This window comes from Phascolarctos cinereus, unplaced genomic scaffold (assembly GCF_003287225.1).
Source record: "Phascolarctos cinereus isolate Bilbo 61053 unplaced genomic scaffold, phaCin_HiC Scaffold_4;HRSCAF=312, whole genome shotgun sequence".
NCBI lineage: Eukaryota > Metazoa > Chordata > Mammalia > Diprotodontia > Phascolarctidae > Phascolarctos > Phascolarctos cinereus.
Window position 1 is genome coordinate 221,942,472 of NW_027555847.1, and position 21,631 is coordinate 221,964,102.

The 21,631-nt window shown below is 43.2% G+C and overlaps 1 long non-coding RNA gene across 1 annotated transcript; it reads right to left on the minus strand.

Annotated features, from left to right (window-relative positions):
- Positions 1-9,214: 9,214 nt before the first annotated feature.
- On the minus strand, positions 9,215-17,550 carry LOC144456860 (uncharacterized). Its single transcript, XR_013486036.1, has 2 exons — positions 13,024-17,550; positions 9,215-10,262 (listed from the first exon to the last, which is right to left on the minus strand). It is a non-coding gene; the product is annotated as an uncharacterized LOC144456860 (long non-coding RNA).
- Between the last annotated feature and the right edge of the window lie 4,081 nt (positions 17,551-21,631).

Sequence of the window (21,631 nt, forward strand, 5' to 3'; positions counted from 1 at the left end):
AGACACAGAGAGTGGCAGAGACAGAGACACAGAGAAACAGAAACAGATAGAGACAGAGACACAGAAAGAGAAACAGACACAGAAAGAGACAGAGAGAGAAAGACAGAAAGAGCAAAATAGAGACAGAGAAACACAAAAGAGAAAGAAGTGGCAGAGGAGAAAGGAAAAGAAAAATCTCTGGAAAAATATAGTCGTTGATCTTAATCCAAGGCGAATGCAGTAAATCACGGAGTGTAATAACAATAATAATAAAGTACAAATGAAACAGTGCCAGATTAGCAGAGATATTTAATGCTTCCACTTTCAGATCAATAATGTTGAACTAAGTCTTTTCCCGACATATGGACTCTGGGTTGAATCCATCACCACTATCTTATGCTTCTAAGAATACTTCATTCCCAACTGCAACCTTTTCATTTCCCTCTAGACTATCGTGGAGTCATGTCTACGGGGGAAAATTCACAATTACAATTGGGAAGGCTTGGGATTGGAGCTGGCCACTCGGCTACACGACTGTGACCCTAAATGCAGCAGAAAATTGATCCCGCAAATGTTACCGTCTCTGCTGTCACCTCTCTTGGCTGGCTGCCCTATTCAATTACCCTTTCAGCTGCTTCAGGAAGCTTGCTTGATTTTCGGGACTAAGACCTGGTTCTCATCTACAGGAGGCTGAGCCCTAACCACAAAGTCCAGAGCCACCTAACACAGGCCAAAAGCTGCCAGGACACGGAAATCCAGATTTAGGAAGATGGGGAAGGGAGAGTCACCTTCGGGGGAGAACGAACTGCAATGGAGAAGGCTGTTCTAACTCCTCCTGCAACGAGCATGCACCCCCTGGAACACACCTAGCCCATCCCCCACGGTCAGACTCGCATAAAGCATCTATTTCAATATTCGTTCTTAGCTTGTTTGTATTCGGTGTGCCACTGTCCTCTCTCTCCTATATTTCATAATGATTATCCATGCATCTGTCCTAATGTAATCTGTTTTAAGCACACGTGTTCCTAGAGTACCAGGAGGCTTTCTGCCTTCTGTACAGGTTCCCATATCAGTGCCTAGCACAGTGCCAGCTTACAGAAGCATACTGAAAAAAAAATTTGTATTTGATGATAAAAAGGCTCTTTTGATAGTGATGACAACAGCTGCTAGCACAGACGTTAATAATCCCATTTAATAATAGCTCAAGGCCTCAGCCTTCAGTGAAACTCTTCTTCCCTTGAATTTCTGTAGCACTTATCATGAGGAGCATTCCCAAGATCATAGGCTCAGATTTAGGACCGAGATCATAGGAGCTGAAGCTTGAAGGCATTGTAGAGGTCAGCTAGTCCAACCAACCTAATTTTATAGCTAAGGAAATGGAGGCCTAGACAGGGTCAGTGACTTGTCCAATATCACATGGATCACTGGAAATGGAAGAATGAGATTTGAACCTAGGTCTTCTGAGACTCCAGACCCAGTAGTGTTTCCATTGTACAATTTGTCTGGTACTTTGCATGTGCTGTCTAGTAGTATTATGTCTCTTTGGGGAGTATAAATCTTGTTTTCCTTTCTAGATGATGAGCCCTTGAAGACAGTAATTATATCTTACAGATTTTTGTACGTACTCCATCCCACCTAGCAGCGTCATTGCTCTTTAAAATATATTTTTGTTGTTATATTTTGCTTTTATATCACCTGCATTTCCCTTGTAGCCATCTCCTTCTACCTTCCTGGAAAGCTATTTGCTGTTGTTCAGTCGTTTCAGATGTGTCTGACTCTTTGTGACCCCATTTTGGGGTTTTCTTGGCAAAGATACTAGCATGGTTTGCCATTTCCTTCTTTGCAGATGAGGAAACTGAGGCAAACTTAGGAAAATGAGTTTTCCTGACTCCAGGACTATCACTCTATCCACTGCGCCACCTAGCTGTCCCTACCTGGAAAACTATATCTTATAACAAAGAATTTATTTAAAAACATAAATAAAAAGAAGAAGAAGAAAAAAATTAAGTTAAATTTATCAGCATATTAAAAAACCTGATGATATTATATACAATGTTTTATACCTTTGCACCTTGAATTCTGCAATGGACTTGGGAGAGGTGTCTTCTCATATCTCTTCTTTGGGGTCATGTTTAATCATTATAATTTTACAAGATTCAGTTTTGAATGTTTCGTGGTTGTTCTTTTCACTTACGTTGTTGTCGTTCTTGAGTAAATTTTCTTGGCTTTGCTTACTTCATTCTGCGTCAGTTCACGTAGGTCTTTCCATACTTCTCTGTATATATAATAGTCATCCTTTCTACATTACAATACTATTTCATTACATTCATGTACCGTAGTTTGTTTGGTCATTCCCCAGCCAATGGGCATCTACTTGGTTTCCATTTCATTGCTAGGATACAAAATGCTAACAGAGCCGTTTCTGTACACTGGTTAAGTGTTCCGTAAATGTTTGTTGTTGATGGTGATGATGGCAGTAATAATATCCTCCCCACACCCCATAATGCTTTGTGCTTTTCAATATGCTTTTAGATGCCTTATTTCATGTGGTCTTCACAACAACCCTATGCAGTAGGCAGGACAGGTTTTGTTACCCCTATTTTACAGATGAAGAACTGAGGTGTTAAGAGGTTAGGACTTCTCAGCATCGATGACAAGCTGGTTAATTATAATTACCAGACTGATGAACTCTTTCCCCTCACGTGTCATGAAGCCTGGGTCTTTCCTTAGTAGTGAGGCTCACAGAATCTGTGTTGAAAGGGATGTCACTGGCCACCAAATCTAACTTGCATTTGAATAGCGATCTTTTCTGTGACAGCCCAGTTAAGTGGTCATTCAGCATCTCCTTGAGGCTCTCTAGTGATGGGGAACTGATTACTTAATGAAAGAGCCCATTCCACATTGGGGCAGACCTAATTGTAAGGAAATTTTTCTTTATATTGAACTGAAATCTGTGTCTCTGAAATTTCCAAATATTGTCATTAGTTCTTCCCTGAAGAGGCAAACAGAGTGGATCTAATGCCTTGTCTATGTGACAACCTTTCAAATTACTACTACAACTACTAATGATAATTCACAATTAAATAGCACTTTAAAATTTACAAAGCTGTTTACAGACTCATTTTACTCATTTGTTCCTCATGACAACACTATGAGATGAATGCTACTATTATCCTCATTTTATAAATGAGGAAACTGAGGCACAGAGTCAAATGGCTTTCCCATGGCTGCACAACTAGCAAATAACTGAGGTGAGATTTGAACTTCCCGACTCTAAGTTAAGTCAAAGGTCTTCTGACTCTAATTCTGATGATTTATCTGCTGTTTCATACTATTCCTTTTGAAAGCAGATATCATTGAACTCTGAGTGCAAAGTGAAATATAAGTTTCTCTCTTTGTTTTTCTTGCTTTTGGGGGGAAACATGGCTCATACGTTAATATGTTTTGCATGATTTTACATGTATAATTGATATTATTGCTTGCCTTCTTAATGGGTGGGGGAGGGGATAGGAAGGAGGGAGAGAATTTGGAACTGAAAATTTTGAAAGAAGAGAATGTTAAAAATAAATAATATTTTCTTAAAAGGAGGAAAAACAAAGAAAATAGATAGCATGTACCCTCAAATTCTTATTTTCAGACTAAACAACTTTTATTTCCTTCAACCAAACATCATATGGCTATGTTCTCCAGTCCCCTCACCACCTTGTTTATCCTCTACTGAACATACTCTAGCTTGTCAATGTCCTCCATAAAATATGCAGCATGGAGAACTAAATAGAATTTTTCAGATGTGGTCTGACCAGGGCAGAGTGAAACAAGACCATCACTTCCCTCATTCTGGCTTCTTTGCTGCTATTAATGTAGCCTAAGAGTCAGTTATATCATAGCTATTTATTTAACCACTAGGTCAGCAAGTACTGACCACTTAACTGATTTTGTTCAGTAATAATAAGGATAAAGTGCTGTCAAACACTGATTACCAGTGGCTATATTGAAGCAGTATAATTTAGTGGATTAGGTACTGGACTTAGAAGACCTTTGTGCAAAGGCCACCTCAGGTATTAGCTGTAGCCAGTCACTTAAACCACTCCGTGCCTCAATTTCCTCATTTGTAAAATGAGGGAATTGGACTCTGTGGTCTCTAAGATCCCTTCTGGCTTTCAGTCTATGAACTTGTGGTCCCACATGTCTCATCTAATACCCAGAAGGCACCCTTGCCCCTTCTGTCAGGTAGCTGGTTACTTCTCTCCCCTAGCTCCATGCCGTGGGGAGGGGGTGGCAATACTCCCTCTTCTTAGTCCAAACTTTTAGCATTTTATTCAATCACATTGGTGGCTCATCCCTAAATCCTACACCAGTGGAACTTCACCCCTGGTCCTATTACTGCTGCGTTTCAGTGGGGTTTACTTACACAAGAATAAGATATACAGTTCTTGAGGAATTTTGTTAGAAAGGAATAAAATGAAATACTTCAAGCAACCAGTATGTGGTGAGAGCCCAAATATCCTTCTCAAGCTGGATGGCCCCACCTTCCCCTCTCCCAGACTCCCCTCCTCATTTTATCTTCTGGCAAGTCTTGAGCCAAAAGCTCAAAGAAACCTAATTCTGGTGCTCAGGTTCAAATCTTCCTCTCTTGCTACTGCAGGCATTGGTCACAGCTAATTGCCCAGCTATATTGGACATTAGAGGTCCTGGCTAGATCCTGTTGGGCTGCTGCTTTTCCTGATTCACCGCCAATCCAGTCCATCTCTGTTTGTTGCTGAGCAGAACACAGTGATTCGAATAGGGTAGGTGTGTATCATCCACTTACCCAAGGACTTGGAGTGCAGCTGAGGTGGACCACTCAGTCAGTCAGTCATTTAATGGGTGATTTCTAAGTGCCAGGGACTGTGATAAGTGAGCATCAGGGAAGGAATCTGAACCCAAGTCCTCTGACTCCAGAGTCACTTCTATTTCTACTGTGCCATGTTTTCTAATACAAGCATCCCATTTCTAGTATTTCAAACTTTTTCTGCCCCTATTCAAGTCTCAGGGACTTCAGGAGTAGTAAAGTGATTTGTCCAAGGTCACAAAGGTAGCAAGTGGCAGTGATAGGGTTTAAACTCAGGTCTTCTAAATCCAAATGCAGCCCTTCTGATCTCCCTGTTAATTCTATTGGCATACAAGATTCATACAGACTCACAGACATTCTCCCATCCTCATGCAGAATCCCACTTCCTTATGACCTAGGGGAAGCACATGGTATCAGTCAAAACAAGTTCAGAACCAAATAAAACATGTGAGAAGAAAGAAATTCCTGTGTGAGAGATTCATTTTCAGTCACCCCAGAGAATCGGAAACTTTCAATATAGTTTTAGCAAAGCATCCGATGTTTCCAAGCAGACTTTATTAATGAGAAGTTGATAGAGCGTTTTCGGTCCCTTCATTCACAAACTAGGCTAATTTTAGTATACAAACAAGAAAAGCAAAACACCTCTCTCCTCCTCCTCCTCCTCTTTCTCTTCTTACTCCATCCTCCCCTTCCTTCCCCAAAGCAGTTGCCTCTTACACCCACGGACAACTGCAACCTCAAACTTCCTGTCTACACTAGAAGCAGCCCAGAGAGGGAAGTGAATGTGTACCCTGGGTCTCCAGGCCTTCACTCCTTCAGACCCTCAGGACTCCAAAGTGTACATTTATAAGAACTGATGTTCTCCTTTTGATATCTCCCCCTGCCCCTCTTCCTGTTTATTCAAGTCTAGAATTTCACCAAGCTTTCTTTACTGACCTTTCTATCCTGCTCTATGCTCACATAATTTCCCTCTCCTGATTTTCCCATCATAATATTATGTATGGTTGGTGTTCCATCCCAGAGAATTCTACAAAAGTTGCTTGAAAAATAAAGCATAAATTCTAGAAAGTATGACAAGGTTTGGGTAGGATGAGTAGGTAGGGTTATAGGCTCTACTCTCTCTCTCTCTCTCTCTCTCTCTCTCTCTGCCTCTCTGTCTTGATAGAGTCTAGACTCTAGAGCAAGAAGGGACTTAGAGGCCAGTCCCTCATTTTACCCATTCATAGAGCTGGAAGGAGCCTCAGTGTTCACCAAACCAACATCTTTATTTTATGGATGAGGAAACTGAGGCAAACAGAGGTTAACTGACTTGCCCAGAGTCATATAGCTAGTAAGAGTCTGGGGCTTGATCCAATCCCTGGTGATCTTGACTACAAGTTCAACACTCTATCCACTGCACTGAGGGAAAGGAAGGCAGGGCAAAGATTGTTGTTCCCACAGTTGCCCAAGCCTGGCCTTTCCTGCCATAGCCTTCTTCCTTCCCCAACCTAAAGGGAACCAGGATCTTGAAGTCTTTACAACAATTAGACCATGAGTTATAGCTGGCCCGAGACCATTTGGCCCTTTTTCTTACTCTTCGGCATCTCAGAATTTCCTTCTCTCTTAAAGACATTCAGCTCTAGCCACTGCCATCACCATCTTCTAAATTTACCTTGAGCTGGGCATAGCTGTCATTTGGACAGTGATCACTTGAGCTCACATTTTTCCGGGCATAGTAAAACCTAACCCTAGCCTCCTCTTTAGCTGAACTGTCCATGCCTTGGAACAAATAAGAGTTAACATTGGCATTTGAAAAGGGAAGGCGGAAGGGAATAAACATCTATTAAGCACTTAATATTTTCCAGACATTGTGCTAAGTGCTTTAAAAAGATTCTCATATGGTTGCATATCATCTAACTTGACTGAAAGAGGAGATGATGGGAAAGACATCTAATTGAACGAAGGTATCTGTAAGTAGTTTTGTGCCTGGGGCAAGTACCAAAATCCTGTGCCCAGGCTAAGGGGTATAAAAGCTTTCCTTTAGCTGTGGGGGAGGGGGTAGGGAGGAAGGAAAGATCTTGCTGGAACTTGTTAGGTGATAGCTTCTAATTTTAACTCATTATTCTTACCACTTAGGTGCTAATTTCTGTTGATTCTCCCCAGATGAAGGACTGTAAGTTTTGCCAGCACCCTCTAAATTTGGCACCCAGAGGAAAAGCCTGGATTTGTCTTGCTGTAGCCATGGCTCTGAACCCAAGTCAGTCCAAAGGCTGAGCCAATTCCTGATATGTTTCAAAAGTGACATCCAAAGAGCTGAAGCTCTGGGTATCTTGGGTCAGCCCGGCAAAGTTCTGCTCCCAGAAATGCCTCTGGTCTCTGTGAAGAGAGAACTCTCTTATTCCCCAAGTACAGCTACAATAAGATCAGATTCCCAGGGAGAGTAGGAGGTCATTCTATGGGTTCAGACATCCCAGGTACCAAAAAGAAAAGGAAGTAGAAGATGTCTCTCCATACCCATTGAAGTCACACTGTTTTGAGCCTTGCACAGAGTAAATAACTGTAATATAATGTGATGGGAAAATCAATGGGAACAAAGGAAGGCCTGTCGGTGCTGCTGTATTCCAGCTCCCCAGTCCCATTGTTCCTGCTTTGATTAATAAACAGGGATCTGATAACAAGGCCGAGGCAGAGTGCCAGGGCAGAGGAGACTGCAGACAGAAGCAGATTCGAGAGGGCATTGGCGAGCCAGGCTCAGCTCCATGAGGGCATGGGGAAAATGTGCTCCCCTTTTCCAGGCCTGCAAGGAGAGAGGGTCCTTTAACTTGTCGGGCAGGGCTGGAGCTCAGGAGGCAACTTCAAAAGGGGCATAGGGTGATGGGAAGGAAGGGAGGTATAGGCCCCAGGGGCTTTCACTCTCTGATTTTTTATGCACGAAAATCCAATAAAACACTTGGGTCAGGAGAAAAGTTTGGTCTGAGCCAAGTAAAGGTCAGAGAAGAGAACTAGCTTTGTGCCTTCTATCTTTCTGTCTCTTGCCTGCTCCCTCTAATTGCTCCAGCTCCATATCTTTACTGCCAAAATGGAAATTATTCTTCGGGTGTCTCTGATTCAATTTTGTTTTCCTTGCTTTCAGCAGATCCATCTGCCAGGGTTAGAAGGGTGCCAGTGAGTGGGGAATCCTGCTCTCACCTCTGTACTGTGGGTTCATGTCTCCGTGGGGTGCTCTGGCTGTCTCCAAACTTGGTACAGAAGGATTAGACTAGATCTTCCAACTTTAAATCCATCCTAGCACCCTTTGAGTGTCAGTCTCTTCCCCTGCCCCCCTTCCAAGTCTTCAGCTTCCTAGAGCTTCTTGGAACTGTTAAGGTTTTTTGTGCTGGGATTTGGTATCAGAGATTTAGTATAGGCATCCAACTAGTTAAGTTCCATTTCAAGAAACTGCCTCTTATTTCTAGGAAGAGATGGTTTTTGGCTTGCTTTTCCATGACTATGTGACGTCACCACCACCACCATTATATCATCACCATCATTATCATTGTCACTGGCATCGCTAACATTTTATACAGTGTATTTATATAGTATATTTTATATACTATGTGCCAGGCACTGTGCTAAGCACCTTACAATTACTATCTCATTTGATCCTCATGACAACCTGGGAGGTAGGCGCTATTATTATCCACATTTAAGAGAGGAGAAAACTGAGATAAACAGAGGCTAGGAGACTTACTCAGGGTTACATAGCCAGTAAGTGTCTGGATTTGAACTCAAGACTTCTTGACTCCAGACTCAGGGCTCTATCCACTGTGCCACCTAGCTGCCCCTTGGTGGACAGGGTGCTTGTACTTGGAGTGGAGTGAGAATGACCTGAATTCAAATACTATCTCTGACACTTACTAGCTGTGTGACTTTGGTCGTGTCATTTAAACACTCTCAGCCTCAGTTTACCCATCTGTAGAATGGAGATAGTATTATGCACGTCACAGGATTATCATGTGGGTGAAACGAGATAATATACGTGAAGTGTTTTGCAAGCAAAACACTATATAAATGCTAGCTATCAACATTCCTCTACTTCAAAACTTTTATTAGTTCCTCATTAGATGGAGTATCAAGTTATTCTGATGTTAGTGTTCGAAGCTATCCACAGGCTGGTTCAAACTAAGTTTTCCAGTTCTCTCTCAGATTGCTCCTTTTCACATGCTTTGGACTCATGTGGAACCTGGATTCATCGTTGGGGCAGCCTGATTCCAAAGTGAAAGGACTGAGTTTATCTATCTCTCTGGCTTCTTATTCCTCTACCCTGGAGTAGAACTTGGGGAGAATCTCTAAAAAACAGTCTTAGGTATGGCCCATGTCTAGGTTTTCCCCAGAAGGAATTAACAGGGTCCTTCTAGAAAAAGTACTCAGTGTACAAAATAGGCATCTGGTATAGGACAGAAATTTATTTCTTCTACCACCAAAGAAATGCTTAAAATAATCAGTCAATAAACATTAAGTGCCTACCATATGCCAGGCAGTCTGCTAAGTGAAGAGGATACAAAGAAAGGCAAAAGGCAGTCCCTGCTCTCAAGGAGCTCACAATGTAATGTGGGGAATATGATACATTAAAAAAAAAGCTGAAAAGGGGAGAGTACCTGGTTTGTCAGGCATGAGAAAATGCTTAAAATATAAAAGATTCATAAGCATTCATCAAGAGATGTTTAAAACACAAATAATAACCCATCACCATTGTTAGTATCTTCCTGAAAGTCATATCTGTTTTCAGTCATATCTGATTCTTCATGACCCTGTCTGGGATTTTTTTGGCAAAGATACTGGAGTGGTTTTCCATTTCCTTCTCCAGCTCATTTTACACATGAGGAAACTGAGGCAAACACGATTAAGTGACTTGCCCGGAGTCATTTGAACTCAGGAAGATGAGTCTTCATGAATACAGGGCGAGCATTGTATCCACTGTGCCACCTAGTGTCCTTTTGTGGAACTACTAAACATATTTCACTTTCACTTCTGACTCACAAGGTCTCTTTTGGCCAGCTAGGCAACACTTTCTCCCTTCAGGTTTAGAAGATAATATCTGTGGTCATCTTCTTTTCTGAGAAGCAGTGAAGCTGCAGGAAGCTCCTTCTACTGGGACAAGAGCCCAGGAACTCATGAGTTTACAATAAGACTGGAAACATCCATCTCTCAGGATTTCTGGTTGCGGGACACAGACATTCTCAGGGAAGAAAACCAAAGGCAGAAGGAACCTACGGACTCAGGTTCACCGAGGCATATGTTCTCCCTGCCATGGGCTTATAACCATGATTGCCTTTTATGTGGAGGACCTTGGAGAGGGAGAAACACATGCTATTCCCCTCACTGGAAGAGTCTCAAAGCAAGGCATTAAAAAAGAGGGGTGGAGTCTTTTTTCCTCCATCCTTTCATAGCTTCCTGGGAGGAGGGAGTTTCTTTCGACTCTGTGACCAATCATCTTCAACACACCCAAGTCACATGGAACAAGAGACCAATCAAGAGTTGTTAGGTCAGCATAGGCAGAATTCTAGCCTATCACCCCCCTTCCACCCACCATGTACATTCCAACCCAATTATTCTCTATCCCTGTTCTCGTCCTGCCCTTTCATATCTGACCTTTTGCTCATGTGCCCATACCTGGAATGGGCTTCTTCCTTTTCTCCCTTCTCTCAATCTCTGCATACATATTCCTTGAGGGCAAAGACTGTTTACATTTTTGTTGTTACATTTTGAGTATCATCTAGTAAGCACGGAATAAATGTTCGTAGAATTAAGTTGAAGTTTCCTTCCTCCCTCCTTCCTTCCTTCCTTCCTTCCTTCCTTCCTTCCTTCCTTCCTTCCTTCCTTCCTTCCTTCCTTCCTTCCTTCCTTCCTTCCTTCCTTCCTTCCTTCCTTCCTTCCTTCTTTCCTTCCTTCCTTCTTTCCTCCCTCCCTCTTTCTATTTTCCTCCTTCCCTCTTTCCTTTCCTCCTTTCCCTCCTTCCCTCCTGTCCTCCCTCCCTCCCTCCCTTTTTCTCTCCCTCTTCTCCTCTCTTCCTTCCTTTTCTCTCTCCATTTCTCTCTCTCTCTCTCTCTCTCTCTCTCCTGATCCCAATCCTGATAGGCATAGGAACTGTAAGCTATTCTGTTTCCAACCTGGCCCAGTTCATCCCTCCTTAGGCAGCCTGATATCTCCCTGCTCTTGGGAACTCACCATATTAGTGCTGGATTTCATGCCAACACCCAAATAGTTTAGCTTATTGCCTTTCAGAACTCTGAGACTCAGCGTCTGAGCCATGAGGATCATAGGCCTGGGTCATCATGCCCAACACCTCCCATCTCTCAAGGACAATATCAGTTACTCCCTCCTCTATGAGGTGGTCTCTGAATTCCCCAGCTGAAAGAGAGCGCTTCCTCCTCAGAGTCCTCAAAGCATTTGTCTCTCCTTGTAGCATTGTTATTAATAATAACAATAGCAGATGTTTATTTAGCACTTAACTGTGTGCCAGGCACTGGTACTAAGCATTTTATGTTTATCTCATTTGATCCTCACAATAACCCTAGAAGGTAGGTGCTATTATTATCCCCATTTTACAGATGAGGAAACTGAGGCAAATGAGTGAAGTGACTTGCCCAGGATCACGCAGTTACTAAGTGCCTGAAGTGGGATTTGAACTCAGGTTGTCCTGAATTCAGGCCTGGTGCTCTATCCACTGCAGCACCTAGCTACCTATTACCTACTCCTTCTCACATCTACATTGGAGGCATCCTGAGAACAGTCTATCTTTGTGTTCTTTGTGCTGAGCACAGGGCCTTTTATACAGTAGGTACTTAATAAATGTTTGTTAAAGAATGGATGGGTCTCCCCTAAAGTCCAGCCTCAGAGATTCAGGGCTAGAAGGAGCCTCTGAGGTCATCTAGATCAACCACCTCATTTTATAGATGAGGAAACTGAGGTTCAGAGAAGTTAAAAGACTTGCCCAATGTCACACAGGTAACGAGCAGCAGAGGTCAGATTTGAACCCAAGTCCACTGCTCTTTCCATCTCATTGTACTGCCTAAGAAACTAGTCCACTGCTGTGACTTCAAACTCTCCCTACCCCTCTCGGCTCCCAAGAGTTTCAGCAGCACTTCTCAGAAACTGCCTCTTGGTGCTGTTTGGTTGGAGAAGTAATAAATGAAATTGCTCCCAGCTGCTCTGTAGCTTCCTTTTATTTCCCCAGTGTGCTTGGTTCTCAGAGGAAAGGACTTCCCCCTACCCCCAAGTTATATATTCTTATGGGGGGCTGGAGATTTCTGACCGAGGGGACCCAAGTCAGAGACATTGTTCAAAGAGATGGAGGCATCTACCAGCCAAACAAATGCCTTTTGCCCAAAGCAAAAATAGTCACTTCATTTGGCAGGAGGCCGCCTGGTAGACAGGCTGCCTCCCTGAGCTAAATAGCCCACTATAATCCATGACAATTTGCTCTTGTTTTGGCAAATAATATATTGGGCTGTAGTAGAAAACACGGAACTCCTTGGGGGCCAGATACTCAGCTTCCTATTGACGCTAGTCGCATCAGAAGCATCCTGATCCCAATTCCCCCTCACCCATAGCATGACCTTGGCCAAGTTATTTCACTTCAAGGACCTCCCTGTCCAAATCTCAGACCAAGATTTCACATTGTTTGGCAGCTCCCTAATGGGGAATTCTATAAAGAGGCAATTGTAATAGTCTAGGCCAGTGGTAACGAGGGCCTGAATTAGGGTGGTAGCAGTGAGAAGAGAAAGTAGGAGACAGATGTAGCAGAGGTGTAATTTCCAGGACCAGTTCAAATCTACCCCCAGAAGTCTTGAATTCAAAACCAGCCACAGACACTTCCTAGGAGCATGACCCTGGGAGAGTCACTTAACCTCTATTTACCTTAGTTTCCTTAATTGTGGAATGGAGATAATAATAGCATCCACCTCCTGGCATTGTTGTGAGGATCAAATGAAATCATATTTATGAAGCTCTTAGCACAGTGCTTGTACATAGCAGGTAACATAAAACGCTTATTCCGTTCACTCTGGTAACAGATTGGATGATTGGTGATTAACAGGTGAGGAAGACAGAGGGGTCAAAGACAGTCCTAAAGTTATAAATATGAGACACCGAGTGAAAAATGGTATCATAGACAAAAAAAGCCAAAGCAGAGGAAGGAGCAGGTTTAGGGGTGAAGGTATTAGTCTCCCAGCTAGCATTTGTGAAGTACTTACCATACATATGCCAACACACGTAGTAAACTCATTTTGTGGCTAGTTTCAGGTCCCTGTGCAAGGTCCAGGATGAGTCATTCTGAAGGCAGCTGTAAAATCTGCTCCAGAGTTCTGAAGACAGGTCACAGCCAGAGATTCAAATTTGGTAGTCTTCTGCACCTAAGGGTAACTACAGTTGGGGACTGAAAGAGATTGTAGGGGGAAACAAGATGAGAGAGTCAACAGCAGACTTATGGGAGAAACATCTATTAACAGGGAATGGGAAAAGGATGAGAAGCCCACTAGGTAGAATGAGAAGATCAGTCACAGAGTTAGGCAGGGAATCAGGAGACTGTGCTGTGTCTGATGCTGAGTGAGGAAAGAGTTTGTGGTAGAAATTGGTCAGCAGAATCTAAAGCTGCAGAAGATCAAAGAGGAGGAGGATGAAAAAAGACTGTTGGATTTCTTATTTCATTCGGATATGTAGGGTGACCTCGGAGGAGTCAGTTCCTACAATGGCAGAGGCAGAAGCACAGCCATAAGAAATTGAGGTGTGAGAGGGCAGTGAGAAAGTGGAGGCATCAGGGAGATAACTTTAGTCAGTCAACCAATAATTTAAGAAAATTTTTTAGCATTTATTATGTACCAGCTAAAAAGAAAGGCAAAAGACAGTCTCTGCTTTCAAGGGGCTCATTGTCTAATGGGGGAGACAAAATACAAACAACTGTATGAACAATCTATGTACAGGATAAATTAATCAGTAGTGGGAAGGCACTAGCATTAAGGGAGATCTGGAAAGGCTTCTCATAGAAGATAAGATTTTAGCGGGAACTTGAAAAAAACCAGTTGAAGCCAGGAGGCCAAGATGAGGATTCCAAGGATAGGGGAGAGTCAGTGAAAATGTCCAGGATCAGGAGAGGGAGCACTTTGCATGAGGAAGAGCAAAGAGGCCAGCATCCCTGGAGTGTAGAGTTTGTGGGAGTGAGTAAAGTGTAAGAAGGCTGGAAAGGTAGAGGTGAGGCAAGTCATGGAAGGCTTTGAATGGCAAAGATAATTTTCTGTTTGATTCTGAAGAAGATAGAGAACCACTTGGAGTTTATTGCATAGGAGGGTGACATGGTTAGTCCTGGGCAGCTAGGTGGTGCAGTGGGTAGATCACTGGGCCCTGGAGTAAGGAGGATCTGAGTTCAAATTTGGCCTCAGACACTCACTGGCTGTGTGACCTGGGCAAGTCACCTAACCCTGTCTGCCTCAGTTTCCTCATCTGTAAAATGAGTTGGAGAAGGAAATGGCAAACCACTCCAGTGTCTTTGCCAAGAAAACCCCACATGAGGTTGTGAAGACTGGGAAACAACAACAAAAACATGGTTAGAACTATGTTTAGGAAGATCAATTTGACAGCCGAGTGGAGGATAAAATTAAATAGCCTCTGCCCTCGAGGAATTTACATTCCATTGGAAGGAGAAATTAAACATGTTGGGAAATCAGAAAAGGCTTCCTGTAGTAGGCAGCACTCGAACTGAAATGAGCAATTGTAAGAGGCAGAAGTGAGGAGGGACTGACTTCATACCAGGAATAGGGGACAGCCCCTGTGCGAAGTCCCAGAGACGGGACATAGAACATGGTGTTTGGGGAACACCAAGCAGACCTGTTTGGCTGGGAGGTAAGGAGTGAAGGAGGGTACAATGTGGAAAGGATGGCATACGCATTTTAACTATCCAACTACTTTTATGGCACATTTTTAGCATAAGGGGTGGGGAAGCCATCAAGTTTTTAGGTTTTATTTAGCAGAGCTTCTTGAGGTCAGGGATTGTCTTTTGCCTGTTCTTATGTCCCCGACACAGCACTTAGCACAGTGCCTGGCACAGGGCAGGCACTTAATCAATGCTTATTGACTGACATATGTGCACAATACCTTGTACAGCCTGATAGGCTGTGTTATTTGCAGATTTAAACAGCTGCAGATGTTTAGCCCGGGTCCACCTAGGGCTCACACAGTCCAGGTTCCATTCCAGGAACTCATCCCAAGAGGATCAGAAACTCTTAATTCCAAGAGGTTCTCTCTTTGGCTCATTGCTTCCACCCCTGAATAAAACTCTGGGAAAATTTGAACAAAGCTCATACATGACTCTCATTTCCTTAAAATGGGGTAACAAGGTCCCTGCTCCCACATAGCTACCTAGTGTTCAATATAACAGGTAGGAAATAGCCTTTATTTCCTTTACCCCAGAAAAAAAAAGCCCAGTGGATTGATTGATTGACACAGGACTCACTGGAGCCCATAACCAAATATTGAAACATAAAACACTCAAATAACCCATTGGAATCTTTAAACTCTTCCCCCCAGCCCCAAGATAAAGACACTTTGGGGTTGCTTGACAAATGCTCCTCCATTCCACCTGCACTCCGGGTAACTCAGAGTTATGTCTTGGAGGGTTGGCAAGGTCCAAAGCTCCTGACCCTCTTTTAGCCTGCAGGACACTCCTCTTCCTTCTCCAAATTGCATGCCATTGAGAAAATCTTCTCCCATTGGAAGACCAATTCAAAATATTAAATAATGTAAATTGAAATGTGAAAAAATAAACTGCAACAAAATAGTCCTGGTCTGTTATGTTTGTGCTGCACCTTCTTAGTGTTAGGAGAATAATATGCTTGTTTAAAAGAACTGGAAAAACTTAACTCCTTTATCCATCATTCAGATATGAGACTTCAGTTTTTTTTTTAATCTGTAAAATGGGATGATTGGCTAAGGCTTATAGGTTGGAAGGCTTATAGGTCTCTAAGGCTTTAGAGACTACCTTTGCTCACCTCTAAGCCCATTTTACAGGGGGCAGAAACTGAGGCTCAGCCATCTCTGCTCCAATACTAGATCATTTGTCTCTAAGGTTCCTTTCATCTCTGTCATTCCAACAATTAAGGAATCACTTTTAAAGTTTTTTGCCAAAGGGGAAGTGCCAGGAAGATCAAGTTCTAAAAAACTTAGAGACATAAAGGATGCATGCATGGTAAGTGCCAGACAGACAAGTCTGATTCACATATGCTAACTGCCCCAAGGGCCAGACAGGCCAGGATGGAAAAGCTCTGAACCAGACAAATCGCCGGGTTCTGGGAGCTCGAGTTTATATCTCCTACTTAACTGAAGGCTCCATCCCCCTTGCAGCTGCTGCTCCAAGCTGCTGAGGCCTGAAATATCTCCCTCCTGGGATGTGGCCTGATAGAAGAATATCCGTCAAGGACCGTGCCTTTTTAACTTACTGGGTAAAGTGCTTTGAACAGTACCAGGGACAAGAAGACAGGGAAGAAATGTAGGTGATGATGAAGAATCTGGGGGCCGGTGAAGAAGCCATGAGATATTCTATTCCTAAAGTCAGAGGTCTGGGGGGCCCAGTCACCAGCCCAGTTGCCACTTCTCACTATTCCCTTTAATAATCACTTACTAGCCAACATTGATATGGTGCTTACTATATGCCAGGCACTGTACTAATACTTTATCATTATGTCATTTGACCCTCACAACAACCCTGGCAGGTAGATGCTATTATGATCTTTATTTTGCAGTTCAGGAAACTGCGGCAAATGAGTTAAGCAACTTGCTCAGGATCACATAGCTAGGAAGTGTCTGAGGTTGGATTTGAACTCAGGTCTTCGTGACTTTAGGCCTGGCGCTACCTAACTACTCAAGTCCCGTTGGCTTGGCTTGTTGGCAACTATATAGGTAGCAGATAGGGTTCAGGGCTTGGAGTCAGGAAGACCTGAGTTCAAATCCTGACTCATATGTGACCCTATGCAAGTCACCTAACCTCTCAGCCTCAGTTTCCTCATCTGCCAAATGAAGATGATTATAATAGTACCTAACTCACAGCAGTTGTTGTGAGGCTCAAACAGGACAATATATGTAAAGCATTTTGAAAACCCTAAGTGATATACATATATATGTGTATATGCATATATACATATATATACATACACACACACACACACATATGTTATATGTGTTGCCTCCTGAAGCCCCACTCTGGATAAAGAATTCCCATCACCAACCCATTTTACCAGTATCCCAGACATAAGTTTGTCCTTGGCAGGCATGCCAAGTAAATACTTAATTCAGTCTACCCATTCCAATCTTTGCCAGGCCATGATTTGCAAGCAAATAACATTGTGGTGTCGTTGAAAAGAAGGGGTACTGATTTGGAGTCAGGTTAAGGTTCAAATGCAAGTTCGGCCACTTGCTAGGTTTGTGACTTGTGGGTGAATCAGTCTCTCTGGACTTCAGCTTCTTCTTTTGTAAAATAGAAGTACCAATACTTTGATTACCTACTTCATGACATATTGTAAGCAGAGTGTTTAGGAAACCAACATTTTTACTCTGCTAAAATATCACATAGGACAGCTAGGTGGTGTAGTAGATAAAGCGTGGATAGCCCTCAGATAGAGTGGATAGAACTCAGGAAGACCTGGGTTCAAATCTGGCTTCAGACACAAGCTGTGTGACCCTGGGCAAGTCATTTAACTGTTTACCTCAGTTTCTTTATCTCTAAAATGAGTTGGAGAAGGAAATGGCAAACCACTTCAGGATCTTTGCCAAGAAAATCCCATATGAAGACTCAGACACTGCTGAAATGACCAAAACAACAACAATACTTTGACTACCCTACTTCACAACATGTTGAAGAAGAGTGTTTGGAAACCTACTTTTCCAAAATTTTTACTCTGTGAAAATATCACATGAGAGGTAAGTATAGTATAGAGCCGTCAAACACAAGACCTCTCTCATTGCTTGCAACACCCCCAATGGCAGCCCACACAAGATAAGTCTCGTTCTATTCTGATTTTAACGTGTTAATATGTAACAAAAAAAGAAATATGTAAATATATGGTTTTCTAAGTCAATATGTGGCCTACAGGGATTCTTATATGTGACTTAGCGGCCCCCATTTCTATTTGAGTAGGACAACACCAGCCCTGGGGCTAGAAAGACTCAGATCCAGGCTGTGTAACCCTGAGCGGTACCCCTAAGACCCTAAGCAGCCTTTTAAGACTAAAAATTGCAGAGAAGTTGCTGAGTTGCTGTGGTGGAGGGAACTCTCTCACCAGGACTTCCCTTGTACCGATGGAACCACAGGCTCACACCAAATTTAAAGTATTATCTCACTGTGAGCCATTTTGGATCCCATCCAAATTCAGTAAACAGAAATACTAAAAAGATTCAATAGAAGGCAGTGTCATCTCTAGCATTGTTGCCAAGATAATATTACAGTGAGGCTCCAGCCCACTTTTGGGGTGTTTTTCCTGTGTTGTCCCTACAATCTCAACATGTTCCTTTGTACTGAAGTTGTAGAGAGCAGGGACCATGCCTATCTGAATCCCACTCCCTGGTAACTAGCATAGCTTTTCTTGACCAACAAATTGTTTGTTAAGAGGGTGATTCTTAAATTTTGTATTGTTTAGTTGTTTCAGTTATGTCTGAGTCTTTCTGACCGCATGTGGGATTTTCTTGGTGGAGATACTTAAATGGTCTGCCATTTCCTTCTCCAGCTTATTTTACAGATAAGGAAACTAAGGCAAACAGGGTTAAATGACTTGGCCAGAGTCACACAGCCAGTAAGTATCTGAGACGAGGTTGAATCTTTTTGACTCTAGGCCCAGCCCTCTATCCACTGTGCCATCTAGAGGTTCTGTTTCTCAAATAGTCTGAAAGAAAGGAACACCTCAGCCTTTGAAGTCCAGTGGTTATAGATTCCCTGTTGACCAATGACATTTCCTTTCTCCCTTTACTCATCCTACTAGCTGCTTTTGCCAATTGAGTCTCCATCTCCACCTAAGGCAGGCCAAGCCAAGCCACCCATTCTTGTCTGCATCTTTCTGGTTTGGGATAAAATCAATATGGCGGCTTGTTCTTCAATTATTAATTAGCTTTTGATAAGAATAGCTATTCAAGTGGCAAGAGAAGCAGAGAAGGAAGCAGTTGGCTGGGTTTTGATATGTGCCCTCCCACTGTTTTCATATCACTCACCATCTGTTTTTAAAGTTTTTTTTTTCCAGTGACTAAAGGCCTATTTAACCCCAGAGAAGCTTTTGAGTAACATGAACATCGGAGTGTTTTCTAAGGCAGAAGAACAGCAAGAGAAGTTGGGTTGAGCCTATGTGAGAGATGGGCCCGGGGAGGAACTTCCTGTTGTTTTGAGTTTGGGTTCTTGGGGTTTTAAATTGAAACTAGAAGCCAGGGTTCAACTAACAGCTGGAGAGTGATAACCCCCATTTGGAGATGCCTGACTTTAAGGTCACAAGAGCAAAGAATCCAGAAACCTCTTCTCCTTTTACTCTTTCCAGTGAGGGCCTTCCTGGTGCTATGTTGAGCAGCTGAAAACCCATAACTATGAGTATCCCTGAAGTACCTGGGATATGTAAATTTGGCCTCACAGAGCTCTACTAGCTGCTGCTCTGATGCCAAAGCATTGCCTTTAGCCATAGATATACATTCAGGAAAAAAAAAACAGGCTGGAAGTTAAGGTCAGGGTCAAAGCATTCCATTATAGGTAATCAGGGATGAGCTCACATGTTCTACTTTGCGTGGGAGGCTCTAGGCTGGACCTGATCATAATTTGCATTATTGTTTCTTTCTCCAATTATGGTGCATTATTAATGTGGTCCATGAAGGAGCCTGAGCCTTGTCTCTGGACTAACACGGACACCAGAGAACACCATCATCCCCCAAACCACACACAACACATCCCACAGTGATGACACCAGGGCAGAAGGTCCAAGCTGCAGCGGTGCGACTGTTGTAGTATCAATAGGGACTGTACATCCTGTAGGTGTACAGTAGACCAGGCAGGAAAATGATGTCATTTTGAGGAAGGGCCCAGACCAGCTGTGCTTCATCCTTTGGACATCATCACCACACCTCCTCCTGTCCTTCCCCTTTCCCCTACTTTTGCATTACTTTCATGCATTGTCTTCTGGCATCAGAATATAAATTCCTTGAGGGCAGGGAGTATCTTTTTTCTTTTTTTGCATTTGCATCCACAGGGCTTAACATAGTGTCTGGCCCATGGTAAGCACTTAATAAATGCTTGTTGATTTCCCTTGACTTGAGTTCCCAAGCAGCGCATTAAAGGACGTAGAGTAGGTTTAGGAAAAGCAACATGGAGGTTGGAGGGTAGGCAGTCAGTACTTGGGTAATGACAGTTTGCTTCATGCAAAAGGAGCCTGACACAGCTTTCATACTGGAAAACTAGTCACTTCTTCCCCATTTAGCTTCAACCTACACAGCTGTGGGTTCAGACAGCGAGCTGTCCCAAGGTCAGTGGTAATGTCTAGTCCTGAAATTCTTCAAGGCAAATCCAACTGATATATGTGATAGTGGGAAACCTCATAGTACAGTGGAAGGAATGCTACAATCACAGGACCTGAGTATGAATCCTGTCTCTGATGCTTAATGCCTCTGTCACTTTGGGCAAATAACTTGCCCTGGGCCTCAGTTTCATCATCTGTGAAATGGGGGGGATTGGACCCTAAGGCTCCTGAGAGTTCTAAATCTATGATCCTATGGTAAGAGGGCTTTTTTTTTTCATCAGTAACACAGGGACATTTTCAATCAACTTCTGTATTGGTTCATCTCCACAACCTGCACTCGCCACAACATATAGGTCAGTTTGATCTTAGATAAGCCAGACTGCTTCCAATTATCTGGTTCCCTTAAAGACCCTAGGGGGAATGCAGATGGAATCAGCTGCCACTCCAGCTGTTTGACAATGCTTTGGGCTGTGTCCTAATGCAGTGGGAACATTTCAAAGGGATCTCTTGCACCCAGACCAACATTCTGGCTGCACCAGGGGTGGGGAACCTGTAACCTTGAGGCTGCATGTGGCCTTCTAGGTCCTTGGGTGTGGCCTTTTGCCTGAGCCCAAGTTTTACAGAACAAATCCTTTTATTAAGGGGATTTGTTCTGGGAACTTGAGGACCTAGAGGGCTACATGTAGTTCCCCACCCCTGGTGCACTCTCTTCTACTTTGATATCCAGTATTACCCCCCTATCCTCCTCAGGGTACTGTTCTATCAGAATTGGCACTGGAAGCCTCTGAAACTGGAAGGATAGTGTGTGTGTGGGGGGGGTCCTTTGTGTCCTAGTAGCTCCAAATGGGGATTGGAGATGGGAAAGAAGTAGGGGGCAGGCAGCTGCTGTCATATTTTTTTTTTTTTGGTGGGGTTGGGGGGAGGGGTGTCTGAATCTGTGATTATATCGGTGTAAGAAACTTCTGGGAGAGATACCCCCCTCTGCCAGGGCAGCTTGGCAACCAATCTATTAGAGTCTCAGAGAGTTGCCAGGGGCACATAGATCATAGCATTCAGCATTTAATGCTGAAAGGGACGTCAGAGACCCTTCAGTTCAATTTAGGATTTTGGAGGGAGGCCATCATTTTACAAATGAGGAAAGTGAGGCACAGGGAGATCAAAGGGTGTGCCACACACACAGTTAGTTTGTGTTAGAGGCAAGACTTGAACTGAGCTCTTCCCAACTCAAAGACCAGTTCTATACCCACTGTTTAACCATTGCCTCAATTAGCTGGGTGATTAATAGCTGTGAGTTCATGGAAGAGACAAGTCCTGGCCTCAAAACAATGTCCAT